General features: G+C 38.8%; 1 protein-coding gene across 1 annotated transcript in view; it reads right to left on the bottom strand.

The window, feature by feature from the left end:
* The window catches only part of SLC6A11 (solute carrier family 6 member 11), a 179,418-nt gene that overhangs the window by 91,758 nt on the left and 70,600 nt on the right, over positions 1-17,060 (bottom strand). The gene's annotated exons all lie outside the window — the stretch shown is intronic.

Raw genomic sequence — 17,060 nt, 5'->3', positions numbered from 1 at the left:
TTGGACAGAGGGACAGGTGAAGGGAGAAATGTCCTCAGGCACATGTGGAGAGGGGGAAGGAAGCAGTCCCCCTCTGGCACACATACCATTGGTTCACCAAAACAATCCTAAGTCAAGTAGAAAATGTTGTAAGCAGCAGAAAGAAACAGTTCATATACTACAGAGCTGTTGTCAAGATCACACAAGACTCACCAGCTTTCACTTAAAAGGAGAGGAAGGCTTGGAATATGATATCCAGAAGGCAAGAGAGCTAATATTACAATCAAGAATAACCTTCCCAACAAAACTAAGTATAATCCTTCAGGGGGAAAATGGCTATTTAATGAAACATAGGACTTTCGAGCATTCCCAATGAAAATATCAGCTGGATAGAAATTTTGACATTTAACACAAGACTCAAGGGGAGCATAGAAAGGTAAACCAGAAAGAGAAATCATAAGAGGCTCAATAAGCTTAAATAGTTTATGTTCCTATATTGGAAGATGATACATGTAACTTCTAAGAACTTTATCATTATTAAGGCAGTTAGGAGGCATCTACAGAGGCAGAGGACACAGATTTGACTTGATATATATTTAAAATAATCTTTAAAGAAGGAAGAAGTAAGAAAGAGATAGACACTGGAAGAAGGGGAAGGGAAAGGAAGAATAGGGGAAATTTATCTTACAAAAATAAAGAAATTTGGGGGCAGCTGGGTAGCTCAGTGGATTGAGAGCCAGGCCTAGAGATGGGAGGTCCTAGGTTCAAATCTGGCCTCAGACACTTCCCAGCTGTGTGACCCTGGGCAAGTCACTTGACCTCCATTGCCTACCCTTACCACTCTTCTGCCTTGGAGCCAATACACAGTATTGACTCCAAGACAGAAGGTAAGGGTTAAAAAAAATAGAGGAACTTAAGAAAAAGCTTGTTTAGTAAAGGAGAAAATAAGGAGTGTTGATCAGTGTTTAAATCCTCATTCTCAAGTGAATTATTCAAAGAGGGAATAATACTTCAGTTGAATGTAGAAATCTATTTCAAGGAAGGACAAAGTAAAAAGAAAGAAAAGGATAAACAGAAGAAAATCAACTGAGGGGAATGCATAATTATTAAACACAACTGTGAGTATGGGATGAACTTACCTATAAAATGGAAACAGAATAGATTAGAAACTAGAATACAACAATATGTTGTTTATAAAAGACACTCTTGAAATAGAAAAACACACATAAAGAATTAAAAGAAGGGACTGGAACAGAATCTATTATGCTTTCAGATGAAGTAAAAAAGGCAGGGGTAGCAATCATGGTCTCAGACAAAGCAAAAGCAAAAGTATACCTAATTAAAAGATGATCAGGGAAACAACATTTGGTAAAAGGTACAATAGATGGTGAAAGAAGATCAACATTTTTTACAGCAAATTTCTCAGATAAGGGCTTCATTTCTCAAAATGAACTGATTAAATTTTATAAAAAGAGCCACTTCCCAACTGGTAAGTGGTCAACGGATATGAACAGGCAAGAAATCAACATTATTTACAATCATATGACAAAAATGTTCTAATCCCTATTGACTAGAGAAACACAAGTTAAAACATCTCTGAGATACTGCCTCATAGCTATCATAAATGACAAATGCTAGAAGGAATGTGGAAAAAAATAGGTAGACAAATGCACTGTTGGTAGATTTCTGAACTGGTCTAACTATTCTGGAGAAGAATTTGTAACTATGCCCAAAGGGATATAAAACTGTGCATACCCTTTGAACCAGCAATGCCAGAACTAGGTCTATATATCAAAAAGATCACAGAGAAAGGAAAAAGACCTATATGTGCAAAAATATTTTTAGCAGTTCTTTTTTTGTGAGTGTGAAGAACTGGAAATTGAGGGGATGTTCATCAAATGGGGAATAGCTGATAGAGTTGTGGCATATTATTGCGATGGAATAATATTGGGCTATAAGAAATGGCAAGTAAGATGCTCTCGGGAAAACCTGGAAAGACTTAAATGAATTGATGCAAAGTGAAGTGAGCAGACCCAGGAGATCATTGTACATAGTAATAGCAATACTGTATTGATGTTCATCTTTGAAAAACTTAGCTTCTTTGAGCAATACGATCATTTAAGACAATTCAAAAGAACTTCATGATGAAAATTGTTCTCTCTCTCCAGAGAGAGAACTGATGAACTGTGAGTGTAGACTGAAGTATAAGTACTTTTTTCCCCTTTTTTGTAGTGTGATTAGTATGGAATTAAGCTTTGCAAGATTTCATATGTATAACTTACCATTGAGAAAAAGAAATATGAAGCCCTTACTTATAACTGGATTTATTTCTGATTTTGTTGCTGGCATACGATGACAGCTTTTGTGCCTTTAATCCTTTTCATGTACATTCAAAAGATCATGGTATCTTAAGACTTGCCTTCTCAGGGGAGAGAGGCTGGAAGGAGGGAGAGAATTCAAAACTCAATGTTTTTAATATTAAAAATAAATAACTACTAAACAAAAAAAGAAAAGTGAACTATGGGGTGCTATCTGGAAGGGAGCTGGGACTTTGCAAATCATTCCAGTACCACTTGAAGCATTTGAATAAATAATAATGGATTTCATCTAGTCTTGCCACTTTTCAGTTTTCCAGAGAAACTAATCATTCCTCTTCCTCACTGATGAAATAGTTTAGTAATTAATTGTATGAATGGGATACAGACATTCTATTTATTGGTTGATCCAACTTGCATTTTTGATGTTTTGGCCTTCTGTTGACCAGAAAGAGACCTTTCCCATATCCTCTTCATTCAAGGGTTCGCTTGTTCCTCTGATTTCTTTGCCTCTCTATCCACTGTGATAAAGTTCTGATAAGGGGCAACTAGGTGGCTCAGTAGATTGAGAGTCAGGTCTAGAGATGGGAAGTCCTGGATTCAAGTCTGATTTCCTAGCTGTGTGACCTTGGGCAATACCCTGCTGCCTAGCCCAGGCCTCTCTTCTGCTTTGAAACCAATACAGAGTACTGATTTTAAGACAGAAGGTAAGGACTTTAAAAAAACAGTTCTGATTGGTGTTAAAAAGCTATTCTTTGGGCTACTTTGACTCTTCATATCAGTCCTTTGACTTTGACTTTCAGTTTATGACTATAAAAATCTAGAATTTCTGCTCTTATTTTATTTTTACAGATTCCATTCCACACATTTCTTTTTTTGTTCTTTTTACTTGGGCAATACAGTATTCACATTTTCTACTGCACAAATGAGCTTGCTCTTGATTTAATCTTTTAATTCCTCTCCAAAAGTCTTCATTAGCTTTCTTAAAATGCTTCTGCCATTTGATGACTATCTTTGGGAATATTCCTGGAGAGTTTCTACTTTCCTTCTCACCATGGCAACAACCACCTCATATACTATTGTGAAGATCTTGAAACACTTTTGCATGTTCTGTTAGCTATTGTCTGAGAATGAGTTTGTCCATGATGCTTAAAGCAAATGCTATCTATTTTAAATTATTCTGTTTTATATAGCTGGTCTTCTAGCTGGATTTGTGCTCTTGAACTAAAAAAGGACTTTTGAAATTCCTGTCTAGGGATGCCCATCTCTTTATAAAAATTATTTGAGCCATGCACATGGCTCAATTTTGTGGTTATTCTTTTCATAATTAGAATTTCTGGAATTTGTATTGTCAAGATTTCCAAAGCTGTCAGATTCTACAACTTCTCCCACCCCCCATCATCTAATCTAGATTTAGGGATGAAGTTTATTTCTTATGTTTGCCTTCTCTTGTTCAGAATATATTCTTGTGTAACCTGGAGCTACCATCGACAAAAAGTATAATAAAAAGCCTTTGTCTGCAACTGCTAAGATTTATTTCTATTTTGTTATTGGCATGTGAAGGAAATATTTATGCCTTGAATCCCTTTTCATGTGCATTCATGATTTGCTCACTTTTGTGGTCAACATTATCTGAGCAAAATATTTTCGGTAGGTGAGGTACAAAGTTTTTGATTTGTTCCAATGTCCCTTGCCTTCTTGAGATATTAATGACAGAGTCAGCAAGCATTTGCTAAGCATTTATCCCCATTGGTTATACAAAGGAAGGCAACAACTCATCCTTGCCATTAAAATCTACCACATTACAAAGGAATTTTACCTGTTCCATTATTTTCCATGTCATCACGAGAGTTTTGAGTAGGCCAACCCATGATTTTATGCCATCTTTTCTATTTTCTTAACTCTTAAGAGCAGTTGTATCACACCGACTCAGATATAGCTATCAGAACCCAATCTGACAGTGCTGCTATACATCACCCTGCTTGGCAGTGCCCTACTTTGTAGTTGTTTTCTCTTCATCCCATCATATGGACCTTTGAAGAAGTTATGATTTTGTTTACTGATGAGTAGCACAGCACAGTGGATAAAATACTGGCCTTGAAGCCAGGAAGATTTGGTTTCAAGTCCTACCTCTGACCCAGGCTGGCTATGTGACTCTGGACAAGCCACCTAACCTCAGTGGTCTAAGTAACACTCTAGGACTATAAGTTGCAGAAAAAGGTGCTAATCTGCATTGGTAGAGGGAGTTTTCTCAACCAGATGTTCCCTATCTAAAAGAATTACAAGTCCAGTTCCTATTCTTATCATTCTTGCTAGGTAGCACAGTTGATAGAAAAATGGACCTGGAGTCAGGTGGTCTAGAATTCAAATTTTACCAAACCTGCATGACTTGGGGAAAATCGCTTAACCTGTTTATCTCAGTTGCTTATCTGTAAAATTAGTACAATATTAGTACCTATCTTTCTGAGTATTTGCAAGGATAAAATGAGGTAATATTGTAAAGTGTTTTTCAAACCTTGAAGTGTTATGTAAATACTAGTTATTATTATTATTTTTTAATTATTAATTTGGACAGATCCTTGAGTACCATGGGACTTCTGTTTTGAAGACCAAGACCAGCAAGATACTCCTGAAGCCTTAAGAATAAAACTCCCAAGTCAGCCAAGAACCTTTCTCAAAACAAGCTTTCTCCTATTGAGCTAGCCAGGGTCCTGAGATTGCCCTGATCTCATTGGGGATGCTGGCAAATAACTTGCAAATTCACAAACCAATCAAAAGTTGCATGTGTGCCAGGTGCCTTGGAGGGAAATATAAGCATGTTTTGAGACATGCTCTTCTTGCTAAAAAATATCTCCTATGCTCTCTCCCTCCCTTACCACCTTTATTTTTCATCAGGGAAAGGCTGATTATCTGAACTCTGCAATATTGTAATATTGCAACCTATTGGACACCTGGATTTTAGTCCAACTGTGTATTTTACCATTATCAGTTAACTAACCATCCTAGGAGGGATAGTGATTAGATACATAATTAGAGTAAATGAGTATCTTCATTGAAAGTGAAATTTTCAATGGAAATGACTTCCTGCTAAGAAGTCTAAAAGGCAAGAATTGAACTCAGGCCATCCACTGCAGTATATTTCCTCTTTCAAAAGAGGGTACAGATACACTTATTTATTTATAAATCATGTAAATGAATAAATGTGCCAATACCTTTGTATCTTATAAAATTTACACTAAATAATTTTTAAATGCTACAATAAAGATGAAATTATATTTGATCCTATAGCCAACAGGGTGTATTGCATGGAGGGTGGCATGGCTAGAGGTCTGTTTTAGGAAAATCACTGGCAGGTCTGGGAAAGATGAATTGGAGAGGAGAGAGGCTTAAGGCAGGAAGAGTAATATGAAAGCCATTGCAATAGCTTAGGTGAGAGAAGATGAAGGCCTGAATGGGGGTTGTGGCCATGTGAGTAGAGAGAAAAGATGACAAATAGGAAAGACGTCATGGAGACAGAATGAATAAAGCTTGGCCATTGATTAGATATGGCTTTAGGGGTGAGCAAGAATGAGGAGTAGAAAGTGACACAAAAGTTTCTGACCTAGAAAACTGGGAAAGATGGTGGTGCCCTCAACAAAAATGGGGACAGTCAGAAAAAGGGTGTAATTAGAAAGAAAATAATGTAACGATCTCTAATCCCAAGTCATCCTGTGTGAGTCATTCTGTCTCATGAAAATCAATACTCGCTGGAGTGTAGAGTGTGCCCCTCTTAGAAGCACCTGCCACAACTACAAGGTGACTTAGGGGGGCAGAAGGAGGTTGGCATTACTCTAGGGAAAATGGGGATTTTGAACAGCTGCAAAGCTTCCTGTGGTCTGTCACTGTCTCATTTAGGTTTTAACCACCCTGAGGGACCTACCTTTGGTGGAGACCAACAGCAGGACAGGCTAAACATATGAAGAGATGGAAAGGTTGGGTTGGAGACAAGCCCTGTGATTGTCTGTCAAAGGGAGGATGGGATGTGACCCTAATCCTTTGGGATCATGTCATAATCTTCACTTTGGAGATCATTGCTCTAAACAGCTTCTTAAATCATCTTAATGTAGAAATCTGGCCAAGTCACTCCTCTGTCCCAAAACTTTCAGTGCTTCTTACTATCTCTAATATAAAATACAATCTTCTGTGTTTGGCATTTAATACTCTGCCCAGGCTGGCTCCAGACTACCTCTTTAGGCTTATTTTCCATTACTCTCCTCCATGAACCCTACTTTTTTAAAGTCATGCTGGCCTGCTTCCTGAACTCAACATTCTATCTCCCACCTACACACTTTTGTACTGGGTTTTCTCCACGCCAGGAAAGCATTATCTCCTTCTCTTCATCTGTTAGCATATTAGTTTTCAAGGCTCAGCTCATGTGCAATACTTAATCTCTATAGTTATCTTCTTACCGGATGTCATTAAACATAGGTTTACCCATTTTACTTGTTGTATTTCCCTGGAGGAATATAAGCTCCTTCGGGGCAGGGGCTGTTTGCTATTTCATCTTTGTGCCCTCTGTGCCTGGTATAATGCAGAATAAAATAGATGCTTAATAAATGCTTGCTGAGATGGATTAGACTGGATCTCTGGAGGCTAGAGTTTAACACAGAAGGCCTCTGGGGAACTCCAGCAGAGGTAGAAAGGCAGTAAAGATGTTAAAGCAATAATTACATCCCCTGGGAAGGTATTATTCCTTGCTAAACTGCAGTTTAAGAAGCCACTATTGGAACCTGGAAGGAGGCTGCTCAGGAGAGTTTAATTTGGCATGGACTATGTTCTTCTAACGATGGAGAAGTTAAGGGTTTATTCAGAATTTATTAAGTCCCTACTATGTGCCAGGCACTGAACCAGGGCATGAGGGATATAAAGACTAAAAGGAAATGGGCCCTGTTCTCAAAAAGCATCCATTCTACTGTTCGTTGCCACTTTCCTGTGAGGATGGGGAAAAGAACCTGGAGATGGAGATGAGGGGCTACAGACTCAGGAAAGGGACTAAAGAAAAGAATGTAAGTCCTCCAAGAGCAGCAGAGAAAGTGAATGGCCACACCACTACATAAATTCCTTCCTTTGACAGTCATTTGCTGAATGACTTGGAAAGGGCTTCATAAACCTCAAAGTACCATATAAATTTTAAAAGTCTATTTTATCTCTGGAAATGTTTTGGATGGTAATTCAAATATAACCCAGATCAAGTTACTTACCACCTCTGGGAGGGGGGGAAAAAGGGGGAGATGGAGACAATTTGGATCTTATAACTTCATAAAACATATTGGGAAAATAAAATACCTAGGAAAAATATATATATTGAAATGTATTTTGTATTTATTATGACCACTACCACCTCTGCTCCAGTTTCTGTGCTTGGAGCTATGGGGATTTCTCACAAGGTCTTTACCTTCAGGAGTTTATTGTTTATCCATCAAGACTTTTGTCCTTACTAGGTCACAGATATTTTAAATGGGAACAGTGTGGGATAAAAGGAGGATAAATGAGAATTTAGTTGGCTAAGTTTTAAATGTCACTGTAACCTACAAAATAGACAAGGTAACTAAGTGATATCCATCTCCATCTTTAATTTGATCACATTTCTGTGATTTCACTCCCTCCACTAAAGTAGAACACAAGCCATAGGTAGTCAGTAGTCCTAGAAAGTTGCCTGGGGCTCAAGAGAAATTAAGTGATTTGTCAAGGTAGTATAGTTAAGAGTCAGAAGCAAGATGTGAACTCGGGTCTTCTTGACTCTTGAGTCTAACACTATCTGCTACATGATGTCATCTCTTTCTGCTATGATAATATGTTACTAGGAGAAATGGATACTAGTAACTCATATTTAGATTGTGCTTTTAAGGTTTTAAAAAATAAATCTGTAAGTCTGGTAGAGTTAGTAGTATTATTATTTCCATTTTACAGATGAGGTCATTGAGGCTCTGGGAGATTAAGTGACTTGCCCTATTAAGTGTTTAAGTTGGTGTTTGAATCTGGATTACTTAACTCCATGTTGAACTCTATCTACTAAGTCCTGTTGCTTCTCTTGCCCATAAATATAAATAAGTGTGAGCAGAGGAAATCAGGAGAATGGACTACTTCTGCCTCAAAGGCTTAGAGATGGTTATAGCAAAACAGTGACAACTGAATTGGATCTTGAAGGATGTGTAGGCATGACTAGGAGAGAGGCATTTCAATCAGAAAGAACTGGATGAGCAAAAAGATAGAGGCAGAGAGGTCCAGGCTGCGTAGAATAGTCGGTTGATACATGCTAATTGCCTCAACTGTCAAGGAGGCAAGAAAAGGAGTAGTAGGTTGAGGAACAATTTTTCAAGAACCTTGAATACTAGGCTCTGGAATTTGGGCTTTATTTGGTAAGCAATAGAGAATCATTGCAGGTTTCTGGGAATGGAAGTATGGGATCAGAGCTGGGCTTTATGAACTTCATCCAGCAGCAGGGAGAAGGATGGTGAAAGATTAGCCAGTCAGTCAGCCAACAAGCATTTACAAGATGTATTATTGCCAGGCACTGTAAGCACTACGAAAACAGAAAAAAATCAAGGAACAGTCCCTGTCCTCAAGAAGATTATATTCTAGTCAAGAGATAACATGTAGATAACAAGACAAATAAAAGAAATATCCAGAGTATGGAAAGGTGAGGAGAGATTAGAAATGGGAAGGCCAGTTAAAAGACAACAGTTTCAGATGTGAGATGAAAAGGACTTGAATTAGGACTGTGTTGATGACGATGGAGAGAGGGAGAAGGATAAAGGGGACATTAAGAGGACTTAATGACTGACTGGTTGCATTGGGTGGAGAGAAGAAGAGTCTCCATCAAAGATGATTCTGGAGTTTCAAGATGAGAATTGGAAAGATGCTGGAGACTTCAACAAGAATTGGCAAATGAGGAGAAGGAACGTGTTGAGATAAAGATAATGTATTTGGACAGGTCACCTCACCCTCATTACTTGGTCCTTATTGCTCTTCTACCTTAGAACTAATACATAATACTGATTCTAAGACAGAAGGCAAGGGTTAACATTTTTAAAAAGAATATCTATCACTCAATGAACACAGAAGTTTTTCCAAACTTGATTTTTGTTTTAAGGCAGAATATACTTGAGCATGTTTGTGTGTGGCTGCAGGGACCTTAGAGCAGGTAGATGGTGCAGTGGATAGAACACTTGGCCTGGGGTCAGGAAAACCTGAGTTCAAATCTGGTCTCAGACACTTATTAGCTGTGTGACCCTGGGTAAGTCACTAACCTGAGTTTTCCTCATCTGTAAAATGAGCTGGGGAGGGAATTGGCAAGCCACTCCAGTATCTTTGCTAAGAAAACTACAAATAGGGTCACAAAGAGTCAGAGATGACTGAAAAATGACTATACAACATTGGGGCCTTAACTTTGGAAAGACTTCTTGGTTCATCGGGCCATAGATATTCTTTCTAAAAATTTTAACCCTTGCCTTCTGTCTTAGAATCAATAATTGTGTATTAGCTCTAAGGTAGAAAAGTAATGAGGACCAAGCAATGGGGGTTAAGTGACTTGCCCAGAGTCACACAGTTAGGAAATGTCTCAAGTCACATTTGAACCCAGGATCTCCCATCTCTAGGCCTGGCTTTCTATCTAGTGAGCCACCTAGCTGCCCCCTGGGCCATAGACATTTTTAATAGAAACAGTGTGGGATAGATTGAGGGAAGTCCTAGAATTTAGGTGGCTAAGTTTTGATATCACTTCAACCTGCAAAACAAAATAATGAAGGTGTATTCATCCCTGTCTTCGATTGCATCCTATACCAAGTCTTTCTAGTCTTATTTATGTTATGCTGAAAAGTAGTCGATGCTGCAATACATTTGACTTTAATGACTGGACTGATCATTGTTTGCACGTCCAAGCCTATTGATTTTTGCTGGACTCCCTCATTAAGGTGACTTTAAAAAAAAGGAAAGAAACAACTCAGGAGCATTAATCAGCTTGATGGTCATCAATGGTTATCATCCATCCCAGTGTACTGGACCCTCATTTATGGTTTTCACATCATGCCTGGTAATCTTTCTTGATGATGCTCTAACACAGTCATTCATCTCTCTTTGGGATATGAAGTTGATGTCTCCATGGAGACCTAAGGTACAGCCAAGCCATAAGTTCACAGGAAAGGGTTTATCAGTTTCCTACTACAAAATGCTGGCAGATAAGAGAGGAATCCCAGATTGTTTTCTTTCCTTTGAGCAAGCCCATTGAAATGGAAATATTCTGTCTTTGGGAGGAAGAGGAGTCTAAGGACCATGGCACTGTAGGATTATGGAATTAAAGCTAAACGGCATCTGAGATGTTATTGGGTCCAGCTCTCTCATTTAACAGACAAGGAAACTGAGGCCCAGGTAAATTATGCAATTTGCTCAAGGTTACATAGGTAGTAAGCGTTGAGGGTGGGATTTGAAACCAGGTTCCCTGACTCCAGGGCCAGGGAGTTTTACATTTTAACAAGATGCTGTCTAGGTTTTAGCTTGTACTTCATGGATCTTATTTATTCTCCTCTTGGACTTTGTCTCTATGATGAAAGGAAAATGTTCATCCCCAAACCTAAGAAAAAGTGAGTATGGGATTTGTTTTAAACTCTTCTTTTGTAAAGTAAGCTGAGAGCAGAAAAGAATCAGAAGGCACTGAAAATCTGCTTCCTCCATAAGCAGAAGGGTTTAGATATATGCCAAGGTTAGAAGCAAGGTGAAATCCAGAGGACTATTCTAACATCTCAGACTGAGAACGATCTGTGTTTCATCTGTATATTTGTATATTTGACTGTTTTTAAGGATTCAGCAGAGCCGCAGTAGGACCATCTGTGTGATGGCATGTCAGATTCCTGTGTTTGTTGCCACCAGTTAAGAAAATGGGGCATCTTTTGAGGCTCCAATCTTAAGAATATATCCTAAAGGAACTCTGATCAGGAATTGCTTTTCACCAAAGACACTTGAAAGCTTCTTCTTCTGTTGTGTATCTTCACTAACCCTTTGAATACTCCCCCTAATCTCCCTCTCCAAATAATCCCTGCCATATTAACAATATGAAGTTTAATAATAGCAAACACTATATCCAGGTTTAACAACCTTCTTGAAGTATGGGGCAGGGGAATTGAGGAGAGAGACAAGATTCTGCTCCTCTACAGTCAGGAGAAAGGGCATAGACCCTCACTGATCTCTGGGATTTTGAGTTTTCAGTCAGTTCCTGGCCAAGAAAACATCTCTTGTTTTGGGGCTGGGGGTAAGACTTGAAGAAAGGAATTTGGGAAGGAGAGAAGAGAGAGGAGGGGCTACTCCCTGCATTGTTACACAAGCTCACAATTGCAAGTATCCAAAATACTTTAGAACCCAGATTTGTCCTGTTTAGACAATGATAAAGAAAATAAGAATAAAGAAAAAAAGAAAAGAAAAATTTTCTCCCTTCAATTCCAGTTGCCTCTCTCCAGTCACTGAAACACAGACCATTCTTCTCCACTGTCAAAAAAATCTAGGTCATTTGCCTAATTTCTTTTTATGATCATGGAGAAAATTACTTCACGAGGCAGGTGTGAATGGTTCAGATTGAAGGTGAAGCTCATGGGGTCCCAGTTTATAGTCTCCATTTTGTTCTACCTCATATCTGTCTGCTTTCACAAGTTTTACTGTGGCTCTGCTGAATCCTTCAAACAGTCAAATATACAGATGAAACACAGATCGTTCTCAGTCTGAGATGTTAGAATAGTCCTCTGGATTTCACCTTGCTTCTAACCTTGGCATATATCTAAACCCTTCTGCTTATGGAGGAAGCAGATTTTCAGTGCCTTCTGATTCTTTCCAATGGTCAGACAGATTGGCCTTGCAAGCCTGGTTCTTGTGGGTCTTTATGCTATCTAATATATATCTACTCTAAGTTAGACGTGTCTAAAACGACTGAAATAAAGCTATTTTTTTCAATTGGCCCTCAGCTTCTAAAAACTAAGTACTATCTCTCCCCTTTCTTTTCTCTCTCTCCCCACCACCCTGCCACTTCTCTTTCTGTCTTTCTTGACTCTCTTTCTTCTTATCACCTCCCTTTTTTCCTCCTTCTCCCTATTCTTTCTCTCCCCCATTTTCCTCTCCCCCTCTCCTTTCCTACCTTAGTCTCTTCTTTCTCTTCTCTCCTCCCAGTCTCTTCTCTTCTTCCTCTCTCTTTTTTCTCTCTCCTGTTTGTTGTGTCTTTTCTCACCATTCCCACCTTTAAACCACACCTGGCTTCCTTCAGCCATTGTTCAATCAGATCCTGATCTATCCTTCAGACTTCAGCCTAGTTATTCATCTTAGCTAGGTGGTTTCATTCCTTGGGTTATTCCTACACAGAGAGTTACCATGATAGAGTGAACTGAGGGCTAGTTTGGAGGTTATGAAAACTGATTCAAGTCCTGCTTTTCACACTCCTTCTGCCAACGTGGATATATTTCTCAGAGGTCCAGGCAACCAACCATTGCCCCAAGTCGTGCAGATTGGTGGTGAGCATTTCCTCACTTCTAGTTTCCTAGATCTGACCAAAACAAAACCAAAATACCCCAACAACAAAGACTGCACAGAAGAGAGGCAAAGCATGGATGTTTTACTTCATCTTACAAAACCCTGGAGAGGTGGGGAAAGTCCCCAGCCTCAGGGATGTCTTGGAAAAGAATCAGTTGATAGATATTTATTGAGCACCTACTATGTATTGTAAGAAAGGACAAGTCTGAGCCAGGGGCAGTCAGAAAATCTGCCATGTCATTCCCTTTCTAAATTGTTTAGCTTTGGGGCAGCAAGGTGGCTAGTGGATAGAGCCTGAAGTTGGGAGGGCTTGGGTTCAAATCTGGCCCTTGACACTTCTTAGCTATGTGACCCTGGGCAAGTCACTTAACTCTATCGACTTCATCCTTGCCCTTCTGTCTTTAAGCTGTTAACTAAAGACAGAAAGTAAGGGTTAAAAAAATCATGAAGCTTCACAGAGGAATGTTCTGGCCCTTCTTCTTCAGCTCTCTCTATATCCTACCCATTTCAATTCAACTTTTTCTTCCTTCTTAAAGCATTTTCTCACATCTTGCTATATATAAGGAACCAATTCCTTGTTTGCCTGAGTTTCCTTAACTGTAAAATGAGCTGGAGAAGGAAACAGCAAATCATTCCCATATCTTTGTCAAAAATTAATGAACCGGGGGCAGCTAGATAACTCATTGGATTGAGAGCCAGGCCTAGAGACAGGAGGTCCTAGGTTCAAATCCAGCCTCAGACACTTCCCAGCTATGTGACCCTGGGCAAGTCCCTTGACCCCCATTGCCCACCCTTACTACTCTTCCGCCTAGGAGCCAATACACAGAAGTTAAGGGTTTAAAAAAAGTCAATGAACCACAATAATAATAAAGAATATGGCACCAGGATTGGGGAGACCATGGTACAAGGTCCTGTGTCTCACATATTCTAGATATGTGATCCCTGGCAAGTCACTTAGTCTCTTATTGAGGGTCCTTGGTAACTCTTTAAAACTGTCAGTCACAAAGCAGGTGCCCCTTACACCCACAAAATCCCACATCTCTTACAAATAGCCCAATTATAATCTTTACAATTTATATAGAGCTTTGGAGCTTAACAAGTACTTTCCAGGTATTATGTCATAAGTCTTCATTGAGAATGAAGCTTCAAGGGGGCAGCTAGATGGCTCAGTGGATTGAGAGCCAGGCCCAGAGATGGGAGGTCTTGGGTTCAAATGAGGGCTCAGACACTTCCCAGCTGTGTGACCTTGAGCAAATTACTTAACCCCCATTGCCTAGCCCTTACCACTCTTTTGCCTTGGAACCAATACATAGTATTGATTCTAAGACAGAAGGTAAGGGTTTAAAAAAATAAGAAGAGAACGAACCTCCAGTTTCCTAACTTGTGAAATAGAGACAATAATTCTATTCATTTCACATCACTGTTTGAAAATCAAATGAGCTAATATATGCAGAGGGCTTTGAAAACCTCAAAGTTCTTTATATATAAATAAAATGTTATTTTTGTTAAAAAATAGTAATAATAATAGCCAGTATTCATGTGTTCAGTGCTTTAAGATTTGTAAAGGATTTTAGAGAATTATTTTTTTCCTTTTAAACCCTTCCCTTTTACCTTAGAATCCAAGGCAGAATAGTAGTAAGGTCTAGAAAATGGGAGTTAGGTGATTTGCTCAGGGTCATACAGATAGAAACTGTCTGAGGACAGATTTGAACCCAGAACTTCCCTTCTCTAGGCCTGGCTTCTATTGTCTATCTATCTATCATCTAGCTTCCCCTTGCATATATTATCTTGATCTGCTTGCTGCCTTGATGAGCTACATTTATTATACTAGGTAAGTCTATGCTCCAAAATCAGCAATCTGAGGTTTTGAGAGTTATTTGGAATTTTGAATGAGTGACAGCTCTATAGATTCAGAGCCAAAGTTATGCTCTACCTTCAAAGAGGATGGGAGAGAATTATAATAGCCCAATGGAATCTCTTTAACTATCCCAGAAGGAAAAAGTATTGGAAAAATAATAGCCTCAAATGGGAGTCAGGAGATTTTGTTTCTAGTTTTAGTTTGGTCATACCTTTATTGGATGGCTTAGGCAAACCACTCTCCAGGACTTAGTTTCCTTATCTATAAAATGTGACAAAGTGAGTGAAAGCATCTCATAATAAACGATAACATTTTAAACAAAGATAAAGTATTTAGGGGTTGAAAGGCAGCATGGGACTATGGAAAGAAAACGGACTGGAGTCAAGGTGCTCAGATTCAAATCCTGGCCCTTACTGATTACTGGGTGACTATCTGCACCTCCATTTCTTTATCCAAAAAATGGGAATGCTAATGCCTATACTACTTGGCTCACTGGAATTCTGTGAGGCAAGTTCTTTGAAAACCTCAAAGTAATAATGAAGTATTAGCTATTATTTTTATGGAAACTTAGGTCTTTCATATATATGGGATCAGATCTTTGGCCCTTCTAACCCAGTCAGCTAGGGATTAGTGAGCTAGTTTATGAGTTGGTTATTTCTTTGGCCCTTTGGGCCTGATTAAATTAATCATTCCCTGATCTTATCAACAGTTCAGCAATTGACTTGAAAAAGGTCAGGGTTTTTAGATATTTGGACTGAACTTCAGATACTGGGAGGATTTCTATTTTCTCCCTTCTGAATTCAGGTCAGTAAACAGATTTTCTTGAGCTAAAAAACCTTCTGCCACTTCTAATTAAGAGCTGGTGATGGCAATGTCTGATAGAAGGCACCAGGAATTGGAAAATACGGATTCCTACCTCAAAAGCAATTTAAAGTTTACAAAATACTTTCCTGAGAATACCTCTATTAGATAAGTTGTTAAAGTATTTTAATTCTATTTGATATATAAGGAAACTAAATCAAATCAAATTAAAGAAGTTCTACCTCCAATTTTTGCTTTCATTTTGCATTTTTCATTGCTCAGATTATTGCTTTCTATGTGGAATACCTGCCTTACTACTACTAAAGTTCATCTACTTTGTTGTTCTTAGGTCATTTCAGTTGTATCTGACTCGTCATGATTCCATTTGGGGTTTTCTTGGCAAAGATGTTACAGCAATTTGCCATTTCCTTCTCCAGCTCATTTTATAGATGAGTAAACTGAGGCAAACAAAGTTAAGTATCTTGCCCAGGGTCATACTGCTAAATGTCTGAAGCCAGATTTGAACTCATGATGACGAGTTTTCCTGACTCCAGGACCCACTGCACCATTTCTCCATCTATCATAAACCACCAATCATTTAAGTCTCAGGTCTCTCACTATTACCATGACATGACTATTTTAGTCCATGCTGATTCTTCTCTGAATTCTTAGGTTCATTGTTAGCCCTATGCCATTTAGTGCTTGATGCTTCTTTCATTGTGGAATAATTCATGCAAATTAACCTTGTCTTGCTAAGTAGACTGGATGGAAACTTTTAAAAGTAGAGGTCCTATAGCTGACACTTTTGTATTTCCAAAGAAAAATCTAATGACTTGCCCAGAGTCAAAAAGCTAAGTAAGCTCCAAAGCCATGTTGGAAGTCTACTTCTTCCTTTCATTCATTCAATAACCATTTATTAAGCACCAATTACATGTTGGGCACTTTTCTATGCGCTCTGCCAGAGGTCAGAAAAGGATTCTCTTTTGATTCTGCCAGTCAATGCCTGATGCTTGCTTTCTGCACGAGATGGACCAGGATACATAGAGAGTCATGGAACCCAGGAAGGTTTGGTACAATTATAATTGTGATTTAGAAGGAATTATTTTCTCCCTTAAAATTTCTACAGTACTCAAAAAGGATCCCCATCACTACAGGCCAGATGGGTGTAGGAGGGTGTGCGATGAAATTAGAGTAAAGGGTGGAGTTGTCCAATGGAGCCAATATTTATATCAGTACAAGCAACAGAGTGGGAGAAAATTATGGTTATCTATTAGAACCTCCCTTGCCCCATTCTTTACTGTCTATAGCATGAAGGCAACACATGAGAACATGAGAACAAAGCCTGGAAAGGTAAAATGTGAGCCAGACTATGAGACACTGACAATCCCGGACTGTAAGGGGTTTGTATTTGTATACTAGGTAAAGAAGGAACCATTGAAAGTTTTTAAGCTTGATGATCCAAGTCCTTTAGGAAGATGGTTTTAGTCAAAAGTGCATTGGAAAAGGGAGGTATTAGAAGGAGATTAATTGGACAGAAGTGAAATGGAGTGAAATGAATCTTA

This window comes from Gracilinanus agilis, chromosome 1 (assembly GCF_016433145.1).
Source record: "Gracilinanus agilis isolate LMUSP501 chromosome 1, AgileGrace, whole genome shotgun sequence".
NCBI classification, from domain to species: Eukaryota; Metazoa; Chordata; class Mammalia; order Didelphimorphia; family Didelphidae; genus Gracilinanus; species Gracilinanus agilis.
The sequence above is the reverse complement of the archived record's forward strand: the minus strand, read 5'-3'. Positions and strand labels throughout refer to the sequence as shown.